This window comes from Glossina fuscipes, unplaced genomic scaffold, assembly GCF_014805625.2.
Source record: "Glossina fuscipes isolate IAEA_lab_2018 unplaced genomic scaffold, Yale_Gfus_2 121, whole genome shotgun sequence".
Taxonomy (NCBI): Eukaryota; Metazoa; Arthropoda; class Insecta; order Diptera; family Glossinidae; genus Glossina; species Glossina fuscipes.
Window position 1 is genome coordinate 6,315,405 of NW_023998464.1, and position 12,716 is coordinate 6,328,120.

Below are 12,716 nucleotides of genomic sequence, written 5' to 3' on the forward strand. Positions count from 1 at the left end.
AATATATCGAGTTTTTGCAAGTGTAATCGGCCGTCATTGCCTACAATAGCGCAACTTCATTAATTAGAAAGCAACGTAGAACATCAAAACTGGGAAAGGATGACATTTCAATACTTTTAACCATAATTAAAACTTGTTGTTCTATAACAACTTATTTCTGATGGAATATATGTTTAGTTCAAATTTAATACGATAGGTACATACATCAAATGTCTTGTCTATATATACATAGGTGTACACTTATTTTTTACACCAACGTTTATACGAGTAGCGTTCAAACGGTCACATCACATTTATTAAATTATATTTAATTAAAATGTGTCATCAATCTTTGCCGAGAAATATTAAACACAGTATATTTTTTTTCCAAAGCAAGTTCCAAAGTTATATTTATGCGAAAACCCTACACCGAGATGGTAAGATACCTTATTTAACTGCGCACCGATGTGGACCAACGAAAAAAAATCTAGGAATAAAAAGCAGAACCGCCATACAGAAAATCATTCAAAACAACAAATAAAATTTTTATACTAAATTTTCATACATTAAACAGGAAACATTTTTTCATTTGCCGATTTATGAAAAAACGTCTTCATAAAGCGAGTAGTCGTAAAAATGATTCAATTCAAACATTTTGGCCGTAACTATAATGAGTACCCCAACAGTACCCAATCGATTGCGCATAAAATCACCAAACAGAGGCCACAGTTCTTCCTGAACGTGACCGTGTAGCACGAACAGAGGCGTTCCTCAAATATCTCTTCATACGTTTCCTCAAATATTTCTTACTAGACGTTCGAAACTGTCAAACGACAATAACCAACATACAATGTCCTCGACTCTCTCAACCTTCTTCTGAATAAGCACGAAATGTGGTTAAAAAAGTTTGGAAATTGTCCAAGCAATTTTTTAATGAATTGGGACATCGAGAAGTAGGAAGAAACTAATCCAAATTTCTCGATTGTTTCCTCACCGAAGGATGAGTGTATTTTCGCTTTTTTAAAACGCTTGCAACGCCAAGAAGTAAAATTCAGAAACCGCACAAATTGTACATATAATTGTACGTACGTCTGACCGTCTATCCATCTTTTTATTTAGAAAAAAGTCTTCAAAAATCAGTATTTTGGTGTATTATGAATAAATGAATGTAAAAAATTGGCTTGGAAGAGATTGCTTTTAGGGTAACATTCCATATAAACGAATTTATAAATAATAAGCTTTGTACGGCTACGTGGCGTAATAGTCAGGGTTTCATTATAAACGCTGGTAAAGACGTATAAATTTATTTCGCTGGATTTGTGCGACATAGATCTACTTTTAAAACCCTATTTGATATGAGCTTTCTCATAAGTTTTTATAGGGCACCAAGTTATATTGATAGCTTATGACGAAAACTAGTTTGGCTTATGGTTTCCAACCTGTCTGGCTCGTCTCTCACTTTCTAACTTGTTTTCTCTTAGACATTTGTTACCAAACTTTTATAATCATCACCGAAGGATGAGGGGCCTGCTCATTTTGCAACGCTCAGAAGCGCACTCAGAAAGCATATCTATTCTTGATCAATATTAAATTCTGACACGATTTAAGAGCGTCCGTCTGAGCGTTTTCCCGTCTGTGTAATATCGGTCGTAAACATTTTCCTGATTGCAAAAATGAAGTGTCAACTTCAAATTTAGCAGAGACATTAGAAGTTCTTGCACGAAGATTGCCATTGGAAATGGACCAAATAGATCGAAAAACATGCCTGCACTACCACGTAAACTAAGAACACCACTTTGCTCTTGCTCTGCTCCGCTTTTCAGAAGAAATAGTAACTTGGTTTCTTGGTCGTTACTTATAAACTACGGCAGATAAATCTACAAAAATTTGAACATGTGTTGTTGGATGACGTCGTAGTAATTGTACAAGTAAGGTGAAAATTGACTACGCCTAGTCATTATTTAGTGTACAAACTTTATCACGGCAGAAGCACGCTTAAAAAATCTCATTAAGCGAATTTTTCGCCAGTTTCACACAATACCACCCTTCACACCTATTAAACATTCCACATCAATCACTATACCACTCACACTCCACACATCCTCCTGAACAAACGAAAAAGGACTCCTTCAAGGACATGCATTATTTATGATTCCAATTAGAAAAGTACATAAAAGAAGGAACACGATCGTGCGTGCACGTGTCTACACAAATTTCCACGAACACTTCTTTTCATTATACACATCTTAGTGACCAAACGAAAAAGGATTCCTTCAAGGACATACATTATTTAGGATTCTGATAAAAAAAAAAATATTAAAAAAAGAGACACGATCGTGCACACACATGTCTACACAAATTTCCACCAAGAAAAAAATAAAGTGCACTCTGGGTGATGCGACTATTTCACCATATCGCATTTCAGAACACTTACACGTCTCGTGATCTTTCCTCATTTCTATTTTTTATTATCATTATTTCCATTCGTATAAATACCTCGCTGAGAATGGAAAAACAAGTAGTATTATGGTGCATTATAAATGATAAAAAAAGGTCAAACGGTAGCCACACTTAAAAGTATTTATAGAGAAAAATAAAAGACAGATGGAATTTTACAGATAACGCTTGAAGGTAAGTTTACCAACATTTCTATCCTATATAAGCAGAGTTTTCTCTTTAGTTGTTTTCAAAAATACTAAAACCACCAAATCGGTTAGGGGTTAATTACTTTAAATAAAAAATAGAAAAAATTAAAATGGAACCAAAGAACAACAATATCATATCATCATCATCATCATGAATATTATCAAGGGAATCTACTGCGGAAATGATGATGGCTGAAATTTACGATTCTAAGATGACATTGGACTCTGTAATCTTTTTACCGTCACAAACTTCCGAAATTATTTCACTTTCTGATGATAATGAAGACGATCTGGAAATTTTTGTATCAACGCAACCTACTACATATAATCCAATCTCGTCTCTTCAAGTTGTTCAAGTTTCTGAAGGATCGGAGTTTAATTGGCCAATCGTCGCCCAATCAATCATGGCGAATAATCAAAAGAACCAATTCCTTCAAAGCGAGACTTCGAATTACGACCCCAGATATAAAACTGAAACACTTTCTGATCCTATTGGAAGCTATGATCATTACTTCAATGATAGCTTCGATGACCAACTGTTAAATATTATAATATACCCACAGTTACTATGGACTACAACAGACTTTTAGACGATAGTTTCAATAATGAAATTTCTAAGATTAAACTTATGTTTTATTTTTATTCTTCTGCGACACTACAGCGATGCGAATGTGACCAGAAATCTATAAAAATAAATTGTAAACTGAATTTTAGTTAGTAGCTTCAAACTCATGATTGGAAAAAGAATTACGTGTTCAATACAATAAAAGCCATGGTAAGAAACAAGAAACAAAAGAAATATTTTTCATATAATTATTCTAAAAATTTCATAATATTTTTAAATGTTTTTAATAGACCTTTCGGCAGACTCTGAATGACGCCTGGAAAACATCAGGACAAGGATATACAAAGATAGATGAGTTATCAATTGACGCAGCCTATAAAATAATCGGATGTAAGGCAAAAGCAACACAATATGGAGAAAAGATTGCCTTTTATTTGGAATCACCAGAGGGAAAGTTACTGTGGATATTTCTTTCGAAGCGTCTTAGTCAAGTATTCCCATCCAAGAATTCGTATAAAAATTTAAAGGAAAATAATACTCAACATATTATCTTTCGGGGAAGAGACAAATCTATGGGTAATGCACCTATTTTTGAGTTTATTCCAAATGAAAATAAAGAATTTGATACTAAAATGAAATTTTAATTTATTTTATTAAAAATTCTTTTTTACATAGTTTGAGTATTTTCTTAACATTAAAGCTGTAGTCAGTTTTACTAAATTGTTTGAGATAAGCATTTAAACTTTTTCGTTGACTCGTATATAAGCTATAAAGCAAGGCATAATGTCCGCAAGTGCTTGAAAAGTATCCTTGGAGTTGCTGTTTATTACATACATACGTGTTGCAGTTTCTCTTTAAAAAATTGTAAAATTCTTTCTTCAATGGTCGTTGACCATATGAATCGAAGTATTCCGCTCCTAACTTAGAATTAAAATAAAAGGCCACCCAATGCTCTCCTGGCTGATTACAGTAGTTTGTATTTGCTATTACAATAGCAGGTTTAAAGCTCACTTTCCGTGGTAAATTATTACCTGGGAAAACACCTTGAAAATACTTTTTTGTAGATTGATTTGCCTTAAGTGCTTGATCTATTTGCATCGTATTCATTTTAAAGCGTAATTTTTACGTTTCTGTTTCTATCAATGTCTAAAATCGAATCATACTCGCAGTAAACTATGCAAGTTACACCTGATGTTAATGCCCGAGCGAATTTGCCTTCAATGCGTATGTTTCCTTCCCTTAAAATATTAGCACAATGATTAGCGGAGAGGTCAAACCTGACAGAAACAACGCTTTTAAATTTCTAAAAAAAGACGCGAAGAATGAACCAAGGCCCCGCCCATGTTGTACGACTCGTGGTGACACATATAATGAACCTATGTGACTTAATCCACTTCCGATTTGATTAGAGTAATATGAAGTATACACTTGCTCCATGTCAGTCCGTTACACTTCTGAATGATATATTATTTGTGCTCTCATTTATATTAGTTTTATTTTAATTTCGTTTCTTTTGTCTAAAGTGAAGAGTAATGTAAGTAGGTGTAATGAAATCATGAAAATTATATTTGGAACCGTCTGTACTAACTATGAGTATAGAGATGTCCTCTAAAGTAACAATTTCAAGGTTATAGCACTCTACGCTGGTAAACTCAAAACACTTGCTTTTCCCATTAAACGACAGAACTCGAAAACATCTCAAAATTTTATCTCCAACGCAACGAGGTTTTATTATATCGGTATAAATAAATAATGGTGAATATTCCTGGGCTTGTTCTTGAGATATGTCACTTTCAATGTTGGCATTATTTAAAAGCAGTTCCAACAATTCCAGTTATTCCAACTTCCCACTGACCATTTGTAATAGTAGGAATATTTACAATATTTGTAAATGAGAACAAAGTATTCTTTTCGTAAACGACAACTGAATTGTTGCTTAATAAGGTTACATAAAAATCCTCCATGTAGTTCATAGTTTAGAAGGGATTATATAAATGAACTCAAAACACGATTGCGATAGTTTTTTGTTTAATGTTAGCTCAAATGTACATTTTTATAAAGCAATCCACTTAAAACTATTTTCAACCTTCTGAATTGAAGATTTCTGCCCCAATTTTCGTTTTCCGTCTGGAACGATAATATCTGCAGAAATATGTTTGTTCTGTACCTTAATAAATCATTTACGCTTTGTGTAACGTCGATTAATAAATAACCGTGAGGTTTGCTAGTCACATCTTTATATATTCTCATAAGTTCAGATGAATTTTCTGGATGAATTTGTCTTGCTAAATGTTGAAAATGTAGGATATCTCTAGGATTTTTAAGCACAACTATATATTTTGAATTCAATGAAATATCTCTTATGTGCGAGGATTTGTGAAATATGTTTTCTGTTACTACAATGACAGAAAAATTCCTATGGTGTGACCCCCTTGTGAAAAGTTCACAAACCGTTTTGTTGAAAGCTCCCATCATTAAGTCATCGAGTACAAGGATAGTTGGTTCGTTGAGAACATTTCCCAAATTTTCTGGTATTCCATTATTATATTCAATATGCGCAACATTATTTATATCAGGTTTCGCATTTTCTTCATCATAACACCAAATTATTCGATCTATTTTCACATTAATCAAGAAATCCTTATTGTGAATAAGATTTTTCAAAAATGTTGTTTTGCCTGACCCTGACGGTCCACTAATAAGCATAGTAAATGGATGGTTAAACTGATACATCATGTTGTCTTGTTACTTATAAACTAGAAAATAAAATAGAACTTCATAGAATTCGTCATTTTATAAATATTTATTTATTTAATCTTAAGTAATGACTTAAACGGCGTTTGAGTTTCGTTCAAGATAGATACAAAGTTTATATAAATTGTTAAGATCACATCTAAATTTAAAATCATTTCGATGATGTGGGCAGTTAGTACAATAATTACGTAGTTTTCTCAAAGATGTTTGAGTGTCCACGAATATCACTTTAGATTTTAAATATTTTTTAATAAATTCTTGTTTTCCTCTTCCCACGACTAAAGCGTACTCATTCGTAATTATTGAAGGGAGATAGTATATCACCTAAGCAGGAATAGTCTATGGCGCCATCTCACCATTTTAAACCCTGAATAGATTTGACACAAAAATGATTTTGATCCTTGGTTTTCTCATTTAATTCCTTTTCACCGAACGGTGGTCTAAATAAAAAGTAGTTAGCTACAACAGAACTTGCACTCATATATGCTAGCTTTTTAATAAAAATTTGTTTCTGATTTCTACGACTGGAATACTGTAATGTAATTTTGTTGGTTCCACCCGTGACCAATGGATTCATTTAATGGCCTACAAGGAATACATACAACGTAGATTGGATTAAATAGACTTTATAGAACCTGAGAGCATTCTAGATCATCCAACTCTAGACAACACAATGTCTTTTGATTATTAAATAAAAAGGGCATAGAATAAATCTTTACGCTGAAACGTGGAGATTAATAACTCGCGTTGGAATGTTTTTATCAACATTCCTATGCTGGAATACTATATTACAAAAGCAAATCTCATGCTTTTATTAAAATCATTTTTTACCAAAGTGCGTGCAATTAAATAAAACTGATGTTCAGTTGGCTGATATGTCCATATCCATCGACCCTGACATTGAGATTGATTTGTTAAAATTATGTTTTGAATTTTCTCAGAAGATGATGAAGATTAGGCAGGATATTAAGATTCATAAGCCACATTTGAGAATGATAAAAAAATAAATGTACAAAACTGAGTAAAATTCAAGTTGTTAATGAGATTCACAAACCAGTCAGAAAAAATTTTGTTCGAAGGCGATTCATTCAAAAAGGAATTAATGATACATGGCAAATAGATTTAGTTGAGTTAATTCCATTTCATAAACTAAACAATGGCTATAAATACCTTTTGGTTGGAATTGATGTATTTTCTAAATATGCTTTCGCGGATCCAGTAAAATCTATAAGTTCTTCAGACATAGTTAAAGCTATAAAACAGGTATTGGAAAGAAGAAATACATTCCCAAGAAATATTTAAACTGATCAGCGAAAGGAATTTTTCAATAAAGATTTAAGAAGTTTGATGAAATATTATTAAATTAATCATTATCACACATATACTCATATGAAAGCCTCCATATGTGAAAGATTTAATAGAACATTAAAAAACTTAATAAGGAAAATGTTTAGTATGAATGGTAATTACGAATGGATAAACAACCTGCAAACTTTAATAGCCAAATACAATAATACATATCACAGAATAATAAAAATGAAACCAAATGAAGTCAATAAATACAACGAGAAGCAGATATTACAAACTGTGTATAATTTTCCTAAAACATTTCCAAGCCCAAAGTTTAAAGTTGGGGATTATGTTAGAATTAGCAAATTTAAAGGAGTATTTTTTAAAGGCTATGAACCAAACTGGACTACCGAAATATTTCAGATCAGTAGAATAAAAATTACGAATCCTGTTATTTGCATTCTAAAGGACTATAAGGAAAATGAAATATTAGGATCATTTTATGGATACGAAATGCAAAAAGTTCGTGACGAAAATGCCTATTTAGTGGAAAAAATATTGAAGAAACAGGAAAACAAATTTTTTGTGAAGTGGCTAGGTTTTGATCAAACTTATAATTCATGGATTAATAAAACTCAATTACTTCGATAAATATGCATAAGACCAACGGAAATTGTTTGCTATTATTAGTATTATTATCTAAATGAAATGGAAACCCAAAAAATTGCATTGCGTATTAATTTTTACATTTATTCTTGCACACATATTAATTACAATTTATTTACATATTTCTGTTATTTACTTTATAATTATTTTACATTTATTCATATACATAATATTTATACATCGTTATTTATTATTTGATTACCCATTTTATAATTTCCCCACGCTAGTGTGGAAATTTTATCATCTAAAACACACCACTTATCATCTAAATAATCGAAATTTTATCATCTAAAACACACCACTTATCATTTAAATAATCGAACGCTATTTTTGTGCAGATCTCTGTATACAATTTGTGAAATCTGCTTCTTATATTTCTATGTTCACCATAAAAAGATTGTCTATTTATAACGCAGTGTTTATAATCACTGTCGGTTACACATTTTTTCATCCGCTTAACTTTTTTCACTTCTTCTCTTTTATTGTTCCCATCATTGACTATGTATGCATACGCTTTGGCTTTTAAACCTGCAAACTTTCTCATGATTCTCCCGGCATTCTCGTCTTCCATCACACTTAATACTTTTTTGTTATTTGGAATTATATTATGTATACTCCTGGGTAGCCGCCTGAGTGACCGAGTAGGCAAGAGTCTCGACTAGCAACTCAATGGTCGTGGGTTCAAATCTCAAGTGCGGTAGAGTTTTTAATAAAGCCGAAAGCCTTAGATGCTAATGCTTTAAGACTTTAGTCTTAGAATTTATTCTCTGGCTAAGTTTATTATTATAAACTTTTTATTATTATTATATAATATTGCTGGGTAGGTAATCTGATATGTCAAATTTATTAGGATTATTTTTAATAATGTCATAAATATTACCATCAGACGCTAATATAAATGAACCTGCATCCATATATATAATCTTTGTTGTTTCACTCCGGTTAAGTAAAAAGTTGTAGTAAAAGTCATTCATCAACCACTTAAAGAGTTCTAACACAATTACCCCCCTTGAAGTTAGGTTTCGATATCCTTCAGAATAACTTCTGTTTTCATAACTATTTACTAAGCGAACGTTTCGAGGATTTTCAACATTTTCCATGGTTTTCCCATACGCAGCATTATTCATTACCTTGTAGAAGTTCTTCTCAAATTCATTGGCAACTTTTCTTCTATTGGTGTTTAAACTAATGTAGGGCTCTAACCAGGCCCTTTGGCTAAATTTTAGTAATCCGTGAATACATTTTAACTGCAACCTGTGTTGCAAGCAGAAGAACAGATTATTTAAATGAATCTTATAATTCATTCAAAATCTTTGACCTCACTTGCGCTTAAAAATTGGAATTTGCATATGGAAGTTTTTGAGGCATGGCCCATTCATACAAATTGCTTGCATCCCTATAGACCAAATAATTTTCAGACTTGCTTTCATCATAATTTTCATTAAACTTATAATTTGACTCGGACAACCTTTGGGTGCACTGAGTAATACCACCTCGAATACTAGTTTTTAAAAACGTATGAATTTCAGGATCCACAATTAGTTCCATTTCAACTTTAGTATATTTCAGCATGGCATCCTAAGAAACAGATGGTGCTGTAACACAATTGCAAGGATCTAGTTTATATATTTCTAAACATAAGATCCCGAAATTCTCGAAAATATCGGTAATACATCGCTTTCGAGATATAGAACCATATAATCTTTAAGGGTTTGACACTTGAACGCGTCCCACACCCTCCGCGCGATATTATAGTCAGCCTCCCTACATTCGCGATCGGACAGACTATTATACAAGCACACTCGGCATGGTAAAATTGGATCATCAAGCTTCTTAATGTCGTTTACAAAATCGTGCGGAAAGACACCCTTACGACTCATTAACGCAAAGTTTTCCGGATTCTTAAATGCTTCCTTTAACCTTTCAAACTGACTGGCTGCAAATATTTGGCCAATTTCTTTAAACTAAGATTGGATTAGAATCCACACAATTCATTAAATATTTGATCCTATTCCTTTCCATTACTCTCATATATACAATTCTTTGTTACAAGGTATAACCGGCAAATTAGACCCTAACTGGGTCATAAAGAAATGAATATCATGCCTACTTAAATTATGAAAGATAACAGGAAAGTAGGGTAGCTTAAATTGAAAAGATTTCCCACATTCCCTAGGAATGAACCCCACAAATTCCCCTGTAAAATAACTATAGTACTTATCTTTAAAATTATTCCCTAACAGGCGTAGCATTCTTTGTTTTCCATCTTTGTTGGTTGCTCATTTTGCAATAGTTGTTTAGGACTTGCGGAATTCGTCCAGTACAACTGATAGAGATCGTCCATTTTTCGCTGCATATGATCACGAAATTCAGCTGTGCAGGTTTCTCCCTAATAAAAATAAGAAATAAATAAACAGATTCAATTAATTACTTAAATGAAAAACAGAAACATTTGTTATATACTCTCCAGCAAAAATATACTGTTCATCATACTCTTCGTTATACACATGTTTAACATAGTAAGAGACTGCGCACGCTTCATGCTGTTGAATTGCCCTCGTCCCCCCGCTTCTGTTAGGAACTTCTATGGGCTTCAGCACAGCGTCTATATCAGCATATATGATTATTGGCGACGACTTCTTCTCCATATTTTTGAACTTGGTTACTGTTCCCGCTGATGGAAATACACTTTTCACTTTGGTGCAACCTTTCTTATGGCGGATTCCAGTCATGGTGTAAAACGTTTGACACAAATCACAAAACTGTCCTTATGTACGGCTTCGCGTGTATTGTGTTTTTACCAATCTCTGCATATTAGTAATAAGACAATAATGATATTGGTTAGTCGTTTCGTTATAAACAGTTAGCAAGTTGATATGCAAACTTTTTGGTTCCTTTGTGGCTCTTGCCGGACCAACCACTTTCCATGTACCCTTGGAACGTAGCAATTCATATGTATTTATGCTGAAGCTTTGTTATTCTGCTCAAACCGTTTGATGTCGCAGTTGGTTATAGGATATTTCAATCCAGAAAAGTCAATCCGAATGTTTCGAAATTTAATGAGAATCTGGCGAATATTTCCGTTAGTTTTATAATAGCTCGCATGAGCTAATCTGCGCAATCTCCCAACGGTTTGTCGAACTTTTAAGTGATAGCCGCTAATATGCACCATTTAAAACAGTAGACATCAGCATTTTTCACATTAATTGTAGCCTTTTTAGTGAATATACTAATTGGCAATGGCACATGTGAACCCACAGGAATGGACTTCAACTTGCAAATGTTTAATTCACAGAATTTAAATTCTGCTGTCGCCCAACCGCTATCTCGTTTTTGGTATTCTTCAGTCGCTCTTTTAAGCTCAATAAAAAGCTCGTTAATCTTATCGTCAAATTCATTGTTTTCTCTTGCAGCAACGAATTTCGTTGAAAAGTGTTTCAGTGTTATCACCATTTCTGTTTCGAAGCCCTTCACCTAATCTCCAAAAAGCTTCAAATTGAACTTTACAGAGCCAAACTCATCTAATATGGTTGTAATTTTCCCGTGTATAAATGGGCGGATATCTTTCAAAAATTTGTTTATTACAATCTCATCCCTCGAGCTGCTGACGATTTTATATTGAATCACATTTTCCGACGTCGGCAGAGTTGTGATGAACACATTTTCTTGTAAGAGCACAGCTGCCTTCTCTTTGTGCTTTGTGGCTACTGGTCCTTAAATGGTTTTTGTACTTTATCTGCATCATAAAAACTTGGCACTCTTACACCTCAATGGCAGGAACTTTCTTCTTGGTGCTAGCCACAAACACTCCTTTACGCTTACCGGCGTTGCTTGTGGACGGTCCATCATTCATACTGGAAGTAGGGGGATGGTTTTCTTTAAATGCTGTTTCACAGCCTGCTACGAACTCTTTGCTTAAATGGGTATGGAACAACTCGGGTTCGGCTACAATTACACCACAGAAATTACACCTTGTTCGCCGGTCGCCAATTTTTCCTTCGTTCAAAGAATCAGCTTACTGCAAACCTACCTGACAAGCTCTTGCAAATTCTGAGCAGCAATGGTCCAGTTAATTCTCAACTGTCTCATGGCAAAAAGTGCACTTATGTGTGTTAGGTTCCATTTTAATTTTTTCTATTTTTTATTTAAAGTAATTAACTCCCTAACCGATTTGGTGGTTTTAGTATTTTTGAAAATAACTAAAGAGAAAACTGTGCTTATATAGGATAGAAATGTTGGTGAACTTACCTTCAAGCGTTATCTGTAAAATTCCATCTGTCTTTTATTTTTCTCTATAAATACTTTTAAGTGTGGCCACCGTTAGACCTTTTTTATCATTTATAATGCACCATAATACTAGTTTTTTCCCATTCTCAGCGAGGTATTTATACGAATGGAAATAATGATAATAAAAAATAGAAATGAGGAAGGATCATGAGACGTGTAAGTGTTCTGAAATGCGATATGGTGAAATAGTCGCATCACCCAGAGTGCACTTTATTTTTTTCTTGATGGAAATTTGTGTAGACATGTGTGTGCACGATCGTGTCTCTTTTTTTATATGTTTTTTATCAGAATCCTAAATAATGTATGTCCTTGAAGGAATCCTTTTTCGTTTGGTCCTTAAGATGTGTGTAATGAAGAGAAGTTTTCGTGTGAATTTGTGCAGACATGTGCATGCACGATCGTGTTTCCTTTTTTGTTTGTTTTTTATCAGAATCCTAAATAATGTATGTCCTAGAAGGAATCCTTTTTGCTTTGGTCATTAAAATGTGTGTAATGAAGAGAAGTTTTTTTTTTTTTTTTTTTTTTTTTTT